The sequence below is a fragment of the Manacus candei genome, unplaced genomic scaffold, assembly GCF_025592945.1.
Source record: "Manacus candei isolate 608988 ecotype Guabito, Panama unplaced genomic scaffold, ASM2559294v1 h1tg000050l, whole genome shotgun sequence".
NCBI classification, from domain to species: domain Eukaryota; kingdom Metazoa; phylum Chordata; class Aves; order Passeriformes; family Pipridae; genus Manacus; species Manacus candei.
Window position 1 is genome coordinate 36,344,467 of NW_026138098.1, and position 17,520 is coordinate 36,361,986.

Sequence of the window (17,520 nt, forward strand, 5' to 3'; positions counted from 1 at the left end):
TCCCTTGGGAACCATCTGCTTGGGAAGGGGAAGCCAATAAAACCCACCAGTGGTGAGAACTGAGGAGATGCTCTGCAGATATTCCCCTATCCAGATGAAATCCTACTGCTGCTGACTTTTAAGGGTGAAAGAGAGATATCTGAGTGTCTCCCCCCTTAACCTTTGCTGCCAAGTCACACCTGGAGCCTCACCTGGTTTAAAACAGAGTCACTGCACCACCTCCTGATGGCTGGATGTGTGGACATCAGGCCAAGCAAAGAATCAGGGGATTGCTGAGGTTGGAAAAGGCTTTGGAGACCACTGAGTCCAACCCAGCAGTTCCAAATCCCCCTTTAACCATGTCCCAGTTGCCACATGCACACACCTTTTGAAACCCTGTGGGGAGTCCCCTGTTTCCCACCCCCGAGGTGGCAACAACACTGAGAAACCACTTCCTGCTGATGGGAAAACCACTTCCAGTGGGCCCACTCCATCAGGAGCATTCCCAGTGCCTCTGGATAATAACATGGATAGGATTTAGTCCAGTGTTGTCAGCAGACCAGCTGGGCAGAGAAGAGCAAACACAGGAATTAAAACTGATGGGTTTGTGGGTAAAATTGAGGCTTAAGTTTAGTCTGGATGAAGTGACAGAGTAAAGCAGAACCCGAGTGACACAACACAGACACTAGGATGTTCAAACCCACTTGCCAAATCTATTAATGATTCCAACCAATTGCTGTCATGAACTGGTGTCTCACTAGCCTGTAATTAATGATATTCCCCAAGTGGAACAACCCAGAGGTATGAAATGACCATTTCTTTCATTAAAGTGAAATAAAACCCTACCACACACAGTGCATTGCTATTTTAATCAGCCAGTGGGTGACTTTCAGATATATTAAATGTTAATTATCACATTCAAGGACAATTCAATTAAATCTTGAGCAAATCTGAACAGTTCTAGAGACTCGAGCCTTGCAGACTTGCTCTGCACAAGACACACACCTACCAGCCTTGATGAGATAATTCAAGGCCAGACAAAGCCAAAAGACCAAGAAGAGGAGGAGAGGAAACCATTTATTGGCATTATTGTCCTCAAAATAAATGGTGCTTCAGCTGAACTGAGCAGGTGTCACATTTTAGTAGGTTCTGACCAGGAGAAACTCTTGCCCATGCACTAAGACCACCACACTATATATATAATACATAAAAATATAACTCATATTTCTATATCTATACATGCATGTTATTGCTGTTTTACAAAGTCTTTTCAGTTTTTTTAAAAAAATCAGTAATAGGCTCTCGGGAAAGTACTTTGAAAAGGAACTAAGAGTCACAAACCACCCAATTCTGCCCAGATTATTTGCAGAAATGTGATTTGCAGAGCAGCAGCAGCAGAATTTGGCAGCCAGAGCCATGTGAAATGGTCTTTGACCCATTTCCTTCATGAAGGACTCAGCAGCTGAACTTTAATTTCATTTAATAAGTCACTGGAGACAAACACAAACAGGGAACAGGAAGAAAACCCACCCTCAAATAATTCATTCACTTTGGGATATATTGAGATTCTAACCTTGTTAAAGAACCTAAAGAGCTGGAAGGAAACTAAATCCTATTATTAGTAAACCAATGAATTTCCCCAACATATTAATGAGCAGAATTCCATCCCCTTTAAACAGCAGGAATAAAAGGTGAGATCAAAGTCTAGCAAAGCTCTTCTGGGTAACGTGGACAGAGCGAAACACAGAAAGAATTTGGGGGGGTCTGTTTAGTTTTCCCTCTGTTTAAATTAAGGAAATCCAGTTGAATATTCTATTTAACTAAAATCCCAGGGGTTTATTACGTGTCTGATCCTTTAGAGCTTCTTCAAAGCAAAGAGAGAGACCAAGTGTTTGCAAAGACAGGACCTGCTGAGGCAGAGAACACACCAGGCTCTGCCCTGCCCCATCCCTGCAGGTGTCCAAGGCCAGCTTGGAGCAACCTGGGATAGTGGAAGGTGTCCCTGCCCATGGAATGACATGGTCTTTAAGGTCCCTTGAAGCCAAACCTTTCTGTGATTCCATGAAATAAAGTCCCTTTTCCCGTGGTTGGCTCCTCCCTCCAAGCCCTGGGTACTGACAACAGCCTGAGCCTGGATGGAAAAGGAGCCCCCCAGGGTGATCCAACGCTTCTCCTGAGCTCCAGCAGGAACACAGGGACACACTGTCAGTACCTCATTACTAAATCAAAGCTCCTGCCAATTAAAATCCTTCCCTTCCACTCTCACCATCCCTAATCTGGGATCTCCATATGGGAAAAGTATCCTCCATAGCCATATAAGGAAAAATAAGCCCCTAGGGTTAACTGCAATATTTTATTCCAGACCTTTCATCACCAGTTCTAAGCTGATAAAACATTTCCTGAATGAGCTTGGAATTCCTCCGAGATGTCCTGCTCAGCCTCATCCATCAAACATCCCACATTTCTCAAGGACATGCACTGGGGGGGGGGAGTTTGAAACCTAAATCATCCCTCAATTGTTCCTGGAACATCAGGGCAATAAACCACCAGCACAAAAGGCTCAGGCTTTCCCAGGGCTCAGAGAGAATTCCAGCTCTCCCAGGTAGAGGGATCTCTCCCAAAACGCCTGATGATTGAAGTCTTTCTCCAAGAAAGGACACACCGTGCAAAATTAAAACAAAATACACAGTGATGCCTATGGATTAACTCCTCTGCTCTTGAGGACCCTCCCCCCAAATCCATGCAGATCAGATATATCCCCATTTTCACCACAATAAAAGAGCAGGCTCAAGAGCTTTTGGGAGCAAACAGCCCCAGTAATCCCTGTGAAATGCCAGACTCCTCGCTCTAAATGACTTCTCTTGGTGTTTTTTCCCCCCAGGAATTTTTTCAAAGTTGTCATTTAGGAGGTTTAGCTTGGACACGCTGGAAAACCTCAGGAAAACTTGGAGCAGTGTGACAGGTCGAGCGGCGACGTGCTGTCCTTGGAGCTCTCCAGGGTTTAGCTGGACAAGGCAGTGATGACTTTGCTCCAGCAGCAAATCCCTGCTTGGAGCAGGAGGTCAGAGCAGGGACCTTCAGAGCTCCCTTTCAGCTCATTTTTGTCCCTTTTGTAAAGTTTCAGCTGTTACCAGAGGAAATTTCCAAGTGCTCAAGGTCAAGATGTTAAACCCCAGGGAAGCAGAGGCGGTGGGTGACACGGATCACACCCCACCTCTTCGAGGGAAGGAAGATTTATTCTCCAGCTTCTACATAAAAGCTTGTATGTCATCCTGCAAAATCTTTCCAGGCTATTTATGGGCTGACACGTGTACTCCTGTCCTTTGAACTTCCAAATATTTCCATGGAGTTTTACCTTGCTTAATTCCTGTCCTTTCAGCACGGAGAGAAGACACTCCTGACCACGTGCATAGAGGAGCTGGAGCTGTTGGCTGAAAGAGCTGTATCCCTCCAGTCCATAAAGGGGACTCCTTGCCCAGGAACTTCATACCCTTTCCCTCTTCCTGACTTCATTTCCCTTTGTTTTTACCCTTGGATTAAATGTGACCTCATCACTCGACTGCAGAATACCAAGAATGATTTTGAAGGCTCCAATCCAGGAGAAGAAGCTCATTTATGAAGAAGAAATCCTTCCCTGGGAGGGTGGGGAGGCCCTGGCACAGGTTGCCCAGAGAAGCTGTGGCTGCCCCTGGATCCCTGGAAGTGTCCAAGGCCAGGTTGGAGCAACCTGGGCTAGTGGGAGGTGTCCCTGCCCATGGCAGGGGTGAGATGAGATGGGCTTTGAGGTCCCTTCCAACCTGGGACTTGATGATATTCCACATCACCAGCTCTCCCCCAGCATGTTGCAGAAGTCACTCAGGCATTGCAGAAGTCAAATAAAAAATCAAAAATAATATTAACTAAATATCCGCCCAGTTACGCCTTTTGCAGGTTTTTAGCCAGATTATCCTCAGGCTATTGCCCACGTTACTGACTCTTCACTCAAAGTCACCTCAGCCCTGAAGGTACCCAAGAGAAGAGATGCCTTAATTTGGAAGAAATTTAAAAAAAACCAACAACTTCTTTGTGACACAAGCACAGTCAATATTTAAAAAAAACCCACTTCAACACACTGAAAATTTCAAGTGGATTTGGGCCCAAGACTGCAAAGTCAACCCAACAAACTCATCCTTCTCTTCTTACTTAGTGTTTCACTCCTCTTGAAGAACTTATTTCCTTTTCACCAGTTTTTGGTCTCTGAGGGGAAAAAAGAAACTGCACAAGACTCACATTATTGTACACTTCAACACAACTTTTTTTGGGGGGGAAAGTTCCCAAACACGTCTAAAATTACAGTGTGGAATGGGAAAATAAAAGAGCACGTAGGGTAAACGATGATTAACCTGCTGTAACAACCATTATCATCTCTATGAGATCATGGTTTATAGAAAGCTACTCTAAAATGTTCCAGCTTCTCCTCAATTCCATAACTGAAAACATTTTTCCATTTAATTATAGCACAAGTGAGGAAATAATGGGATTTAGCAAGTGCCTTAAAGACGGGTCCTTTATGGTTTCAGATTTCAGGAATCAAGAACTTGATTTCACAAAGCCCAGGGGCTGGGAGAGGGGAAAAAAAAAAAGAAATTGAATTCGATAGCAATATAAAAAATTATATTAATTTAAATCTCTGCCAGCCCCTTCAGCAGTCACAGCGAAATTGCTTCGTTAGGGAAGTCCTGCCATATAAACCTAAACCTTGTTTCAGCCTCAGCAAACCCAAGATTAAATTGAGCTGAAGGTTGCCTGCAGTCTTAAGAGTTATAAATGAGCTCTTTGCCTTTTTCATTGAATATAAACCCAACTAAAGCTCTGGAAGTGTCTGTTCAGTCCAACACACGCAGCTCAACGTTGGATTTGGGATGATGGCATCGCTCCTGAGGGCATCACTGACACCTTCCACTTGGCCACCTGTGCCTCAAACAGCAAGAGCCTGCAGAGAACTCACTGAGAAACGTATTTATTCCATGAAATAAATTAGGAAATATATCTCCTATCAGCAAATCAGCATTTTCTAGGGGGTCTAGGGGTGAAGTGTTTCCAGTTCAAGGCTGCAAGAATTTATTATGTTGGCAGCAGAGCCTCCCCCTGTGGAGGGTTTTGCTTTCTGGAAGTGGAGTTGGACTCCATGATCCTGATGGGTCCCTTCCAACTCAGCCTATTCCATGATTCTGGGATTCCTTGATTCTGTCTTGGAGACTTTTATACAGGGAAGTTGACAGATCCAACTGGTTTGGAGGTGGGGTTGCAGAGAAAAGCTGGGTCAGAGCCACGGAGGACACTCGGGATGGCACTGGGAGCACACTGGCAGCCAGAGATCTCCAGGAGGCATCAGAGAAACATCTGGGATTCCTGTCTGCAGAGAGACAAGTCCAGGAACAACCTGAGAGACCTCAGGACAGAGACAATGAGCTGAAGTCCAGTGAGGACAGGAAAAAAGACACCAAGGAGGAAATAAACCCCCGTGTGGAGGCTGAAGGACAAACACGGCTTCTCCATCGGGAGTTGTAAGAAGCAAGTTGGAGATGCCAAGAGAAGGTCCCAGTTGGCAGAAGCAAGTTGGAGATGCCAAGAGAAGGTCCCAGTTGGCAGCTTGGAATTCCAGTGACAGAAGTGGATTGCTGGTCCTCGTGGTTCTTATGAATGCTTAAAAGTGGCTTTGGTAATGACCAGCAGTTGAGGTGGTTGACCAAAAGGTGAAGAAAGGAAAGGGAAAAGATAAAAAAATTCCAATCCACGCACTTGGACGTGGCCCTAAGTGACATCCTGGACTGCTTTTGAGCATGGAGCTGTCCCAGGTGCCCTCTGTGAGTCCCCTCCAGCTTAAATCGTGAGTGGATGATACTGTAAAAACACAAGACAAGAAATCCCAAATTTCCATACAATAAATAGCACTGGTGGTAAGAAGAGAGGAAAATCCCTGATGTTCCCCAGTGACAGGATGATGCTGGGGATCCATGGTGAGACATGGCCAGGATGGGCAATAGCAGCTCCATCTCCTGCAATTCCAGGACTGGGAGTGTGGAGAAGGGGGACATGAGCTCTGGGACAATCCTGTGTTCGTGTGACCTCAAATCTCTGCGACTGAGGAGGTCAAAATGTGCTCATCTGGGGAGGGCAAAGATCCAAAAGAGAGCGAGGAATGAAGGGAAAGAGTAAAGTCCAGATTATAGAGAAGATGCACATTAATGGGGGCCATGAAGATGACTCCAAGAAGAGGCCACATGAGAATTCTTTGCATCTCAAAGGAGGACAGTCGTGGTGGGACATGAGACAGCTCATCAGGAGAACCGCATCTTGTCCATTTTCTCTCCAAAAAGGGAAAAGCAGGGACTTACCAGGCAGAGAAAGGAGACACCAGTGGTGGTCAGGGGATGCAAAGGCAGCTGGGGGACTGTTGTTTAACTGGAGAGATGGCAGAAGGGGGAAGACAAGTATCCTAATTCAGGAAATCAGCTTGCTGAAGGATTCCTGCTGACAGAGTTTGGCAGCACAAGAACAAATGGATCTGGGGACAAGGACCTTGTGGTCAGAGAAGGACAAAAAGAGGAGGTTTGGAGCCTTAAACCTGCAGAGAATGAACTGGGTACAGGAAGATGGGAAGGGAAGGAGAGGTCTTGGCAGAGCAGGGGCTGGGTGGGCTCTCAGCTGGCCAAATGCCCATCAGTGGTGCCCATGGGATGGCGAGGCTTCCATAAGCAGCTGTGGGAAAGGCAGCACAATCCAGCCTATCCCACAAATCCCTAGAAACCAGAGGTTATCCCAGTGCTGAGGGTGGGCTCCTCTATCACCTACATTCATCAGCAGCTGCCTGAGGCTCCCAAATCCATCAAAGGTGGATCCATCAACTGTGTCTGTGGAGTGTCCCAAGGATCAGCCTTCATTCCAGCCCTGGGGTGGGTTTGCTGTATCCCAGTAAAGAGGGAGGAGCTCCCAGAACAACAACCATTCCAGCCACAGGGTCAGGCCAGTTCACACACTGGCCCACACAACTGGCACAGTTGTTTTCTCAGTTAAATTCAACCTAAGAATGGAAAGCTGGAGTCTCAAATGGAGACCCAATCCTCTGTGTTCAGCAAGCAGAGCCCCCAGGGGAGCATCCACAGGGATGTTCCTGTAAACAACACACTCCCAAAACATGAGTGTTCAGACATCTGTTCTGGGAGCTGAACACAAAGGTAACAAGAGCTTTGCACACAAAGTCCTGGCACTGCCCCTCACAAAAGCCCAGCTCAGGTTGCACCCTGGCCTAAAATAACACCCAGCTTTGCTCAGTGACAACACCAGCTCTTTATTTTTAAATGTTACACTGCTCAGGGTGGTATTTCCAGCCAGATCCAGCTTGGCTCCAGCTCCCCCTTTGGAGTCCCAGCACCACCCCACAGGGACAGGGAAGGGCTGGGCAAGCACGTGTTTGCTGTAACACACTGAGCTCTTCAAAGCTTAACTGTGTCTTTTATCAACAGCCAGGGCAACTCTCTTCCTGTTCAGGGGCTGGAACTGAAGATGGAGCTGTTGGAAAGGGCATAAACAGCCCCTCTGCCACGTCTGGGAGTGGGCAAAAGATCTGTTTTAAGACTTCAAATTGATGCTCATAACCATTAAACTCAAAGCAGAGGACTGTCAAGAAATAGCAATATATCCAGTTTAGGAATGGTGCTGAGCCTACAGAATTCTGTGGGTTTATGGAGGGAAGATGAGGAGGAGAACAGCAAACAGAAGGAAATCAGGCTCATTCCCACACTGTTACCAGGCTGATGTTGCTCCCTGAGCGAGGCTTTGCAGGTGACAACACCAATTCCTGGCAGAAGTGCCCCTTGACCACAGCTCAGGGACGAGCTTGAGCTTGGCCAGAGCGCCTCAGGTTCTTTGCTCCTGCCTGGGAACGTAACTGTGAAGCCTCCTGGGTACAAATCAGAACCACTGAAGTTGTAAAAGCCCCCTAAAATCAGTCACTGCACTCCCCCAGCACTGCCCAGCCCACCACTGCCCCATGTCCCCAAGTGCCACCCACAAAACAACCCCAACAAACCAACCCCAACATGGGGGTTGGGATCCTGCCAGGAGGGAGAGCTCCCAAAGGGAATCAGGGCACTGAAGGACGGCATGTCACAGAAAAATCATCCTAAAAATAGCAAGTCTATAATGGGCAGGACCCTTCTCCCCTGCTGAATAACCTGCATGACATAAATTAACCTCAAAAGTGTTGCTGGGAATACTGAATATGGAAACATCATTAAGGAAGCCACAGGTTATCGGGAAGGTGTCCTCAATGCAAACTTGCACCAGTGTCTTCTCCAAAGGACAGGGCCCTAATTTATGATATTATGGCTAAATTAGGATTGTGTTTAAATCACTGGCTAATTGAAGTGGCCCACCCTTTGTGTTCCAATTACAGCACGAAAACTGAAAGCCAGGAAGGGATATTATTCTGTATTTTTAGAGGTGGAACTATTTTAATGGGCATCTAACATGGAGTGTTTCACTACTTATAAATCATGAGGCTTAACATTAATTATTTCACATTATGATGGTGCCTTATAATGACTGGGCACTGCATCCCAAACCTGGGATTCTGGGCTAAAAAAGCCCTCAGTTTTCCCATGCACACAAGGCCAAATCCATCCTGGATATAAACAGGAGATTTGAAGAGGAGCCACCTCACACGATGCTGGAGTTAAGTCTGGCTTTAAATTTAAGCAGACATCCCTCTTTCCCCCCTCTGGTAGTTGGAAACCTGCTCCAAGGGTTTGTTAACATGGATTATCTTGTCTGCATCCCCCGCACTAATTCCTGCTCCTGCATCCCCGACAGGCACCTTTGCTTTTAAAGGAAGTCAAGAGAATTAGAATTCAGTGCTGCATTCCTCAGTTCCACTTAATGCTTACAAACCTGAACAGAGCTAGAGGGAGGATTCTGATGGAAGCATTTTTCCAAGAAAATGTGTGATTTCCTCTCTGGAGGTCTTCTACAGGGATTTTTCTCTCCTCTCCTTATAAACATATTTATCCCAGAGCATGGATTTTTTTTTTCCCCCTCCAACTAGAACCACTTGTCATAAATCAGCATTTTGACACAAGTGTCCTAATTTTGAAATTCAAGGATAAAATGTTTTGACTTAATCATGAGCTGCAGGACATAAACGAGGTGGGAATTATTTGGTTGTTGTTTTTTTTTTCTTTCACAGAAAAAAAAAAACCAACATAAAAAGGGGTAAAAGGGAAGAGTTTTGAGCATTTCTCTCAAGCTCTGAGGCAAAAAGACACCAGAAAAATTCTCTGAGCAGCAGAGATTAAGCAAATGTATAGGTAACTATAAACCTTCTGTTCTTGTGCTTTCCTCCAAAACCCTGGAATTCTGTGTTCCTCCATCTGGCATGCTCTTGTTGCCCAATATTTTATTTATATATATATAGATATATATAGATATAGATATATATTTTAAACGCAGCAGGAGGAATCTTGTGCCTGCTCTCTAGGACTGCATCCTCAAAGGAGAGGAAATCCATGATTTCAGTTCCCAGGGATGACTCAGGTGGAGAAAAGCCAGAACTATTCATAAGCTGTGATCTTCTAAACCAACAATTATTATCTTTAAGACTCCAAACAATGTGATTATTTACTAAATACATCTGACTCATCAAATTGGCTCTGAGTGTAACTTCCCCAGAGTAACTGGAGCAACGTTATTTATCTTCTTTTTGTTAGCAGAAGAGCAGGAAAACTTTGATTTTAGAATCCTGGAATGGTTTGGGCTGGAAGGGACCTTGTTTCCTAATGGCTGTTTTCCCTCTAAGAAGTTTTGTGTTTCTTAAAAAAAAAAATAAAATTAAAGGCAGATATTGAAAGGCTGAGTTGGGATTGTTCAGCCTGGAGAAGAGAAGCTTTGGGGTGAGCGAATTGTGGCCTTGCAGGGCCTGAAGGGGCCAACAGGAAAGATGGAGAGAGACTATTTCCAAGGGCCTGGAGGGACAGGAAAAGGGGGAATGGCTTCCCACTGCCAGAGGGCAGGGATGGATGGGATATTGGGAAGGAATTGTTCCCTGGGAGGGTGGGGAGGCCCTGGCACAGGTTTCCCAGAGAAGCTGTGGCTGCCCCTGGATCCCTGGAAGTGTCCAAGGCCAGGTTGGACGGGGCTTGGAGCAACCTGGGCTGGTGGGAGGTGTCCCTGCCCATGGCAGGGGTGGCACTGGGTGACCTTTAGGGCCCTTCCAACCCAAACCATTCTATAATTCTATCATTGATTCTGATACTTGTTTTCTTTGTCTCTTGGACAATAGATCACAAAAAAAAAGGTGCATTTTTGAGCACAATGCCTGCCTCTACTCCCCCTCTGGTGAGGGATGTATTTTCACGCTGATGGATTTTATGTAACCAGGCCTGTGAGATGCAAAGGGGCTGCTCAACATGAGGCAGGAGTTGATAAGGCACAGCAGATCCAAGGCTGCTGTTCCCTGCTCTTGCCTAAGCACACAGTCATTTGTTTTTCCTTCTCAGCGCCGTGTTTGCTGTCGGGGGTTTTGTTCAGCATTAGTATGAAATCAAGCTGCATCTCATCAACAAGTTAATTGCCCTGAAAGTCAGGAAATCTGCAAGCAAGATAGTGAACAATGGCTGCTGAGAGCCCCTGATCCATCATCTCAGCCCTGGGAGAGGTTTGGAAGTCATCATCTAAATCCAGAGGAGCCTTGGGGGGCAGGAATTTGGCAATTGCTCTGTTTTGGTCCTAAAGAAATCCCGGGCCTACCCGAGACAGGGAGAGTTCTAGAGGAGAAGTTCCTGTGGGACTTGCCCTGGGGAGCAAACCTGGAAAGCTGCACAGCTCCTTGGGAAGGTCCACCAGCACCTGCTGGACTAAGATAGGACCAGCTTTCTGTACAAAGATTGATAAAAGCCCTCAAATTATGGACTGGGCTGTTTGTCAGAACACAGAATTAAGCTGCAGTTGCTGAGCTCGAGTTCCAAACCTTTATATCAATATAATACTAGATATATAATATTTATATAGAAATATAATACTTTTAAGATAGATGAAGTATTTTTTTATACAAAAAGTGTGGTTCTCATTAAAGAAAAAGTAGGACTGAGTTCAGAGAGTCCCAGCTGGGTTTAAGGGGCCTGCAAGATCACCTACCTCCAATCCCCTGCCACGGGCAGGGACACTTTCCAGAGTGTCAGAGAACCTACAAAGCCATGTAAGATGCTGGAAAAGTGTAAAGATAGTAAAGAAAACTTATTATTTGGCTTCACAGGGCTCGTTGCCATGTCTGCAGTCTCAGACAACAGATTCCCAAGCTCTCTGCAAATCAAGATGTCAACTGCACATCTGAGAACTGCCTAAAGGAGCAGATGGCCCATCCAAAAACCCCCTAAACAAGCCCCATTAAAATCCACAACCTTCTGTGGCAATTAGTTGCACAGATTCGAGCGTGCAGAATGAGATAAACTCCCATTTCCAAACTGCTGGTGGATGTTGGAAAAGCGACCGACAGCCCAGCAAGGCCATGAATTATTAAAGCTGCAGCTCTGGCTCGAGATGTTCTTCAGCAATCAATTCTGGGGGCTGTAAAAGAGAGGGTGCCAGCACAGATGGACCTTTGGTGCAACCCATTTCGGGTTCTTTGTCTGAGACAAGAAAAGTCAATAGTAGCAATTCATTCCTGTTGGAAAAGCATAAGGCAACTTCCACCGGGGTGATGCCAGGGCAGCCCTCCCAGGGAGGGTGTGTGAGGGACACGACATCATCCTCTGCTCCCCTGGGGCCTTCCCACCTCTCTGCTTGATATGTGGGGTGGCTGAAGTCGACACAGCCCAAAAAGGCATAAAATGAAGGCAGAGAATCATGGAAATCATCACGAAATCCCAGAATGGTTTGGGTGGGAAGGGACCTTAAAGCCCATCCCGCTCCACTCCCTGCTGTGGGAAGGGACACCTTCCACTAGCCCAGGCTGCTCCAAGCCCTGTCCAACCTGGCCTTGGACTTTCAGCCTTCCAGACCGTGTCAGGATCATGGTTTTGTGATGACTCCATTACCTCCCTGGGCAGTCCATTCCAATGCTCTGCAACCTGTTCTGTAAAGAAATTCCAACCTGAACCTCCTCTGGCACAGCTTGAGGTCATTCCCTCTCATCCTGTTGCTTGGCATGTGGGAGAAAGGGAAGCAGCTACATCAGTGACCAACATGTGCTCGTAGAAATGTCATCAAACAAATCCTGAGGGTCCTGACAGAGATTTTCCCACCCAGCTTTGCACCGGCAGCATCGTCAAACAGCTCCACCCGGGCTTGAGTCACGGCTTTGAGAGCAGCACACCCAAACTCCAGCTTGGATGGGACAGGGAGACACTTCCCAAGCCTTTCATTCCACTTCTGCCACGGTGGGCCCTTCGGAGATCAATCAGCTCCGAGCTCCATCTCCCGCCCCAGACGCCTGAGGGAAGAAAAGTGATCCCTGTGGGAACCATATGGTGACACCAGCTCGGTGGCACTTTGCCTCCTCGCTTCCAGCTGCCCAGGCTTTTGAGCTCTCCAACCTCCAAAGCCTCTGGGAGGGTTTTGTTTCCACGTCCTTTTTGTTTCCAAATCCTTTAAAAGCTTCCTGTGCCTCCGGGTGACGGGTCCAAATCCATCAGCCAGCACTCCCAGCTCCCACCTCCCACCTGACTGCAAGAGGATGGGGAATGCAGCCAGAATGGCTGGAATATCTTTTAGGATCACCCAGTGCTCACAATAAATGTAAAGAACAGCTGAGAGAATGGATTAAAAACATTCCAGCGGGTCCTTGGAGACCATGGATGGATGGATGGACACGTCCACTCTGCTCCACACACACACTGCAGGTGTTGGGCAGAAGGGCTACAGAGCACCCTGGACTTCTGGAAAATCCCATTATTTAGCACCAGGGGAGATAAACAAATGCTTCCCAAAGTTAAAAGGGTCTTTTTTGGTGGTTCTGCTCGTTCTCCTGCAGATCAGTGCTTGAAGAACTGCTTCAGTTTTATGGTGGCCACTGCTGCACTCTGGGGACATCTTCATATCCACGGGGCTCCTGCCAGGAAAACTCCATCATCCTGCAGTGCATTCCCACCCCAGGGCTGGCTTTAAGTGCCTTTTCTTCCTTTCCTCTTCCAAACTGGGCTGAAATGGGAAGAGTGAACCCCCCCTGCATCGTGACAGACGAGCCTGGAACAGCTTCATGCCAAGAGAAATCACTCCAGGAAGGAATCTTCAGTCTCCCAGCCAGGACCACAGGGCCCATTTTTCCAGCCCTTTCCCATCATGGATCCCATCTGCTTTCTCACACCACAGTTTGGCTGCTCCCCAGACCCTTCCTCAACACTCTTTGATTGGACATCCCTTCCCCAAGCACAGGGGTTGCAACAAAGGGAGCTGCACTTCTCCCTGGAGAAGCCAAAATTCCTTATTAACTTAAATATCATCCTATGGGATATATAAATCTTTCATTTGTCTATGTTATATATAGATATATATCTGGAAATATATATGTATATATGGAAATGCCACCCTGAGATGAAACACATCCACTTGTGTGACTGCTCCCATGTCACAGAGCAATAAATATTTCCAGTCCTCCATTCCACTCTCTTTTCCCTGGAAAATTCCAGACAATAAGCCAGCAGATGGGAAGGTTTTAGTGGGAGTATGATACAGCAAAGAAAGGGTTTGATAAAATGAAATATAACCCTCACACTCACTGGGAAGTTCAGTCCAAGGACACTGGAAAAGGATTTGGTCCATTAAAGCTTTTTTACCTCCCAACAGGTGATTTGGAACAAGCAGAAAATTGGGGCAGATAAAATAAAATAATAGGGAATGTTTGACAGCAAGGGAGTGGGAAAATCAGCCTGTTTGACTGGGAGAGGGAAGATCAGCTGTTGAGGAAAAGGAAAATGCACTGAAAGGAAATTAAATCAGTAAAAATAAATTACATGGAAATAAAACATTCAGAAGGGAAGGGAATGGGGGGAAAAGGGGAGGAAGGGTGGAAAAGGGGCTAAAAAGGGGGAAAATAGGAGAAAAGGGGGGAAAAGGGAGAGAAAAAGGAGGAAAAAGAGGGGAAAAGAGGGGAAAGGGGGGAAAAGGGGGAAAAAGGGGGGGGAAGGGACAGAAAAAAGGGAAAAAGGGGGGGGAAAGGGGAAAAAAGGGGAAAAAAGGGGAAAGAGGAAGGGGGGAAAAGGGGAAAGGGGGGGAAGAGGGGAGAAGAGGGGAAAGGGGTGAGAAGAGGGGGAAAAAAGGGGAGAAAAGAGGTGAAAAAGGGGAAAAGGGGGGGAAAGGAGGAAAAAGGGAGAAGGGAGAGAAAAAGGGGAAAAGGGGGGAAGGGAAGAAAAGGGAAAAAGAGGGGAAAAGGGGAAAAATGAGGTAAAAAAGAGGGAGAAAAAGGGAGGGAAAGGGGGGAAGGGGAAGGAAATGAAATAAAATAAAATATAATAAGACAAAATAAAATAAAATTTTATCATTTTCCAAGGTCCTTTTTTTTCCCACTGCCAGGAATCAGTTTGACTCCTTCACCTTCGGATCCGGGTAAATGAATCCATGTATTCCTTTAAAAGTTATCAAAGAGCCAGAGGGGAGAAGAATTTCTGGGAAAAAAAGGAAAGGAAACACATGAAATAAAACTGGAAAGGGCAAGAAAAGAAACAGGGCAGCAAGGGGCTAAAAAGGGGAAAAAAGGGGGGAAAAGGGGGAAAAAATTGAAAATAGGGGGAAAAGGGAAGAAAAGGGAGAGAAAAGGGGAGAAAAGGGGGGGGGAAAGGGGAAAAAAGGGAGGGGACAAAAAGGTTTCAACAGCCTTCCAGGTTTTTGGTGATGAAGTTTTGAAGGAAACACCGAGTTTTTAAGCTGTTCTCTGGGAAAACACAGTGTAAAGCTCCGGGATTGTCAGCAGGGAAGTTGCCTTTCCACATTCCCACCCAGACAGACGGATGTTGTTTTATTGCTCCAAATTCTCAGGGCACAAAACACCCCCCCCAGGGATTTGGGGCAGTCAGGGGAGAGATGATTCCTGGAACTTTGGGAAAATAATTCCCTGGGAGCCTCCACAGGTGGAGATGTAAGTGGGAAACAGTACAGATTTTCTTTACAGCAGAAGTGCTGCCCCAGGAGGGACAGGAATTGTGACCCTCATTTTCAGATCAGTGGGGATGTAACTAATAATTCATATGTAAATGATATACAATATAATAATACAATATATATATAAAATTAAATATAATATACAGCATGCATATATAAAATTATTTGTATTTATATATAAGTTTGCTCCAGTAACTCAAATATCACTGTAATGGTCCCCAGAGCAGAGCAGCTCCTGCACAACCCACAGGCCACAGTTCATTCTTCACCACAAACACATTTTCTAACAAATAATAACAAAAAGTGTGTATTTTAGCTTTACAAACGGGAAGGGTGAGGGAGGACACCCTTTGCCAGGGGGTCCTGGTGCCAAACAGGAGATTCCTCTGGTGGTGCCACCCCTGAGCCGACCCTTCCCAAATTCCCACCCCTTTCCATAAACCACGCCCTGATGGAATTCCTGCCAGTCCCAAAGGTGCCCTCAGCACCTCAGCTGGCTCAAACTGGGTGACAGTGCCCTCACCACAAACCCCAACTGGACCCCAGACCGGCCAGTTTGGTGGAAGCATCAGGAACCCAGTGCTGGGGTTCTACCAAAGCCCCTCTCCAGAACATCAGCCCCACCACTGCAGGGCTGGAGATCCTCCAGGATCCCAAAACCACGAGAACAGCACCCAAAACACCAGTGCCTGATGGAATATACAACGTAGCAGATCCTCCCAGACCCCAAAACCACGGGAACAGCACCCAAAACACCAGTGCCTGATGGAACATATAATGCAGCACCAAGGAGGCACTCACAGAATCGTGGAATGGGTTGGGTTGGAAGCTTCAAGCTCATCTCATTCCAACCCCGTGCCATGGGCAGGGACATCTCCCACTGCCCCAGGTTGCAATGGCTCCAAACCTTTGAGTTGGCCTACGGGGAACAATTCCTGAAGGAGATGAAAACCATTCATGGAACGGTTGGGTTGGAAGGGACCTTCAAGACCATTGAGCTCCCAGTCCCTGCCATGGGGAGGGACACCTTCCACTAGACCAGGTTGCTCAGAACCTTCATATTCTGAAAAATTTGCTTTTCTGCACTGATTTGAATTGTTTATTTGAATGGACTTTATTTGGTGGAAATAATGATCGTAAACAGCCTTCTAAATATCATAAAATGTTCTCTTGTTCCAGTAAACACCCCCCCAAGTGAGTGATTGCTGAGCACGCCACGAATCCTGCCCTGTTAGACTGCAAACTGCACATCTGCTGCCTGCAGCTCCCCAGGAAGGCCACAGATCCCTGGGGGATGCTGTGGATCATCATCTCCCCACTCCTGTTGTCCCTGTGCAACGGGATCCCGGGCAATTCCGGGTGCCAGCTGGTGTGAGCTGCAAACTGGGCTATTGCCCGTTGTCCCTGCTGTGCCAGGGATGTTGCTGGGAGGGACTGGGAGAGCCCTGTTCTCTGAGCTCCTGCTGGGCAGCTCCACACAGAATTTCAGTGTTATTTTCTACTGTCAGGGAGAAATGTCTTTTTTAGTTGTGATTATGTTCTATACCCATGGAATAAAGGCTAGTGGAAGGTGTCCCTGCCCATGGCAGGGGGTGGGACTGGATGGGCTTTAATGTCCCTTCCAACCCAAACCACTCTGGGATCCCATGATTTTTTTTTTCCAAGGGAGGTGGAATTCCTCCAGAACCATCCCTGCAGTCTGTTAACAAGCCCAGCAGTTCTGTAGCCAGGTTTAAATTGAATAATGTGTAATATTGTAATGCAAAGCATCCAGGAGCTCCATAAATCCCTGATAAAGGAGTGCCTGTCAGGACTGTGGGACACATCCCAGTTCAGCACCCTGGGAAACCTTTAGGATGATTCTACTGCTGTCAAACACAGTTAGACCTGAGAGAGTCAGATAAAATTCAATTTTTAGTATATTTTCTTTGACTTTTTCATCTTTGATGAGCTCTTTAAAATTTTACCAGTAAACCTTAGAAACATGGAATGATTTGGGTTGGGAGGGACCTCAAAGCTCATCCAGTTCCACCCCCTGCCACGGGCAGGGACACCTCCCACTGTCCCAGGTCCAACCTGGCCTTGGACACTTCCAGGCCATGGCAGGATTATGCTTTCCTTGCATGCTGAGAACATGCTCTCAATTATGAAGTTCCCATTTAGCCTCAGAAGATCAAAGGTATTCAATATATTGAATATCCAAATATATGCAGGCAAGTGTTGTAAATGAACCAATCTCAATCTGAGCCAGTCAGTTAAAATACTGGATGTAAAAGGCTGAGAAATTCCCATTTTAGGGATGCTGTGTGCCACTGGAGTTATGCAGGGATGGAATAAAAATAAGGATATTTGTTTAAAAACCACATTACTTTGTAATTAAGGTCTAGAATCACAGGGGTGAGGTGAGTTTTG

The 17,520-nt window shown here is 46.4% G+C and overlaps 1 protein-coding gene across 4 annotated transcripts in view; it reads right to left on the reverse strand.

Moving 5' to 3' along the window:
- Positions 1–17,520, reverse strand: part of PRKG1 (protein kinase cGMP-dependent 1) — a 377,420-nt gene that overhangs the window by 74,349 nt on the left and 285,551 nt on the right. The gene's annotated exons all lie outside the window — the stretch shown is intronic.